The sequence below is a fragment of the Urtica dioica genome, chromosome 12, assembly GCF_054948205.1.
Source record: "Urtica dioica subsp. dioica isolate 48M chromosome 12, U.dioica_male_clone48M_v1_H2, whole genome shotgun sequence".
In the NCBI taxonomy this organism is placed as follows: Eukaryota; Viridiplantae; Streptophyta; class Magnoliopsida; order Rosales; family Urticaceae; genus Urtica; species Urtica dioica.
The window spans coordinates 10,570,991-10,574,130 of NC_142767.1; positions in this window are offsets into that span (position 1 = coordinate 10,570,991).

A 3,140-nucleotide genomic window follows, 5' to 3' on the forward strand; every position below is an offset into this window, starting at 1 on the left:
ATAGAAGAAAGTGATTTACAGATACAGAATCCAGTCTTCTTGAAAGAAGGTAAATGTTCTCTCACCTAAAGGTTGATTCCAGAACCGATAGATCGTTAGCACTTCCAAAGTTGGCTTACGTTCGGAAGAATCTTTCGTTGGGGAAGCAACTATAAGGTATATATGTAACGAGAAAGGTATAGCAGAACAAATTGACCTATCTCGATACATGTTGAACCTGGAGGATCATGATCACATACTGACTAAATCAGTGGCACTCCACTACTACAAATTAACATATTGGGTGCGGAAGGGTATTAGGTGCGATATGTCGTACCTAATAGTCGCACCTAAGCCAATATTGTCGCACCGGATACTCATCCGGATGACTAAAAATTTCGTTAATGTTTAGTGTTATTCGGTGCGACATTGTCGCACCTAATATGAAATTGTCGCACCTAATACCATTAGGTGCGACAAATGTCACACCTAATACCTTTAGGTGTGACAAATGTCACACCCAATGAAATCCCTCCGAATTTTTATCACCAACATGAGAGAAAGAAAGAAACGGGAAAGAAAAAAAAGAAGAAAGAACGAGCGGAAGAAAGAAAGAAAGAAAGAAAGAGAAAGAAAGGAAAGGATAAGAATGAAGAAGAGGAGAACCGAGAAGAGAGAGAGAGAGAGAAGCCGAGAGAGCGAGAAGGAGGAAAAGAGCGAGAGAGCGAGAGAGAGTTGAGATCGCGAAGAGGAAGCTCGGCCGACAATCACCGAGACCCGGAACCACCTCGAGCGCGCGCGCATTTCAGCCGAGAAGATGAGCACCGCCGCGAGCCGCTGAGGACGCCGGAGTGAGAGGAGACGCCCGGAATTAGAGGGGAAGAGGACATCCAGGGCTCAATTAGGTGAGGAAATTCATCTTCCCTAATTTTGAATCCGGAATTAGGGTTTCGTTTTTTTGATTTGGGGGTTTTTAATTTGGAACGAAATTGATGATGTTCACATGTTTGAAGATGGATTCAATGATGATTATGAAAGTTGGGATGATTTGTTCCTGATTTAGACTGAGTTTGCCTTTGAATTGGGTCTTGGCCGTGTGATATTGGTGTCGGCCGTGTGTTTGAGTTGAGCTTGATTTTTGTGACGTGATTCTGAGTTGTTTGCTTGTTATTTGAGTATGGGTTTTGAATTATGAGCTTGTCCGTGTAACTGGTTGGCTTTGTGGTTCATGTTGATTGATTTCGCCGTGAGATTGAAACCATGAATCTGAGAATTTTGTTTTTAAATCCCTGCCTAGTGAAGTTGAGATTGATGTAGTTTATCTAGCTTGTAAATGAAGTTGGTTTCAGATTTCATTTTATTGTTTGGATTCGTAAATGGTCGTTAAGTTTGGTCTTGTCGCACTCTCCTTCGAATCTTCACCAAGCCAATCGGCGACAGGTACCTACGCCTTTCGCTCACTGCAATTGACAGTGATATGTGTTGTTTCTAACTTGAGTGAATCAAACATTTTCAGGCCGACGATATTTATAGAGATAATGCAGAGAATTGGGTGCATGATGAAGGACGAGGAATGGAATTCGTATCAGAAAGGGGCGTGTGGAGGCTTTGGAAAGGGAAACTTCTCGGAGCTGTTCAAATCCATCGAAGAATTTGAGAAGACACTTGAAGCTACAGACTCTGTTTCTCTGTAGATGTACTCAGTATTTCATCCATGTAGCGTAGTGTATAACATTTGTATTTTTGCAGCAATCTTTACCCAGTGTTAGAATGAATTTGTATTTTTAATTAACAATCCAGTGTTAATTAATTTTTATTTAATTTTAAATGAATTTTGATTTAATTTTCTAATTTATGATTTTGTAATTTTTTTTAATTAAAAAAACATATTAGGTGCGACATTGTCGCACCTGATATGTCGCACCTAAAGGTATGACTATTAGGTGCGACATGTCGCACCTAATGCCTTTAGCGACGGGCTTTTAGGTGCGACTTTGTCGCACCTAATAAACTATTAGATGCGACTTTTGACATATTTGGTGCGACATCCGTCGCACCAGATGACGATTTTTGCCCTAGTGCTCGTCACGATGAGTAAAGATAATTCTAGTATTATGATAGACTTCAGTCTTGGCTTACACGGTGGAGTACTAACCAAAATTAGACAAAACGATAAGTAAAAGATAAATGACTGTTTCGTCTTTTGATCGATTTTGTTAAGCTTCAAATACTAGGTCCATAGTCCCTGATTCGGCTTCGATAAAGGCGGATAAGAACGTTCATATAATAATGGTTTCATTGTTATAGTCTCACTTGCTGTAGTTGTGATTGACAACATTAATTCTGAAAAAACGAGTATTTGCGGAATTAAATAACTATTTATAGTACAATTGTTTATTTATTGTTGGATATGGTAAATAATCAATTAATAAGTTATTTATATATTTTTGGATCACGTAAATAAATAATTTTGGATTTTTGGGCCGGGCCTTGTGCTGAATAAAAAATTTGCCACCTCCCTACCAGGAGGTGGGTGATTTTTTATACTGGTTTTATACCAGTTTATTCTCTTTATTTGTTCCTAAAATAAAAGAGAGAAAATATAGGAAATTAGTTATTGTCTTATATTCTCTCCTTATATTTAGGAGAAATATTTTTCTATATTCTCTCAACAAATAAAATATTTTATATTATCATATAAAATAAAATCCTAGATACTGATATGATGGATGAGAGAAAATGTAGGATTCATGAGATGAGATCTAAGGGCTGAGATTAAATCCACTAGTGTGAACACAATAAAAAGAAATAATATATTCTAGAATATTCTAGGATTTCTCTTTTTAACTGCTATAAATAGGGGGTTCATGAGAAGCAAAAATAATTAGTTTTTTTGACCTAATTTTGCTACAGAAAGAATCGGCCAACCTTCCCCTCTTGGTGTGGCCGATCCTCTTTCTTCCTCTTTCCCGCGGAATTGCTTCAATTTCATTCTTAGAAATAAGAGAGAAAGATCTGAAACACCTCGTTTCAAATCTAAGTGAGATCAAGAATCGTTGCCCACTAATTAGTCTTATCTTTCGGAAGTCTATGTTTCAGAAGACTACGGTGTCATCAACACGACGAGAAGGAATCCGAGATTTTCAGAGTCATCCCGAAGG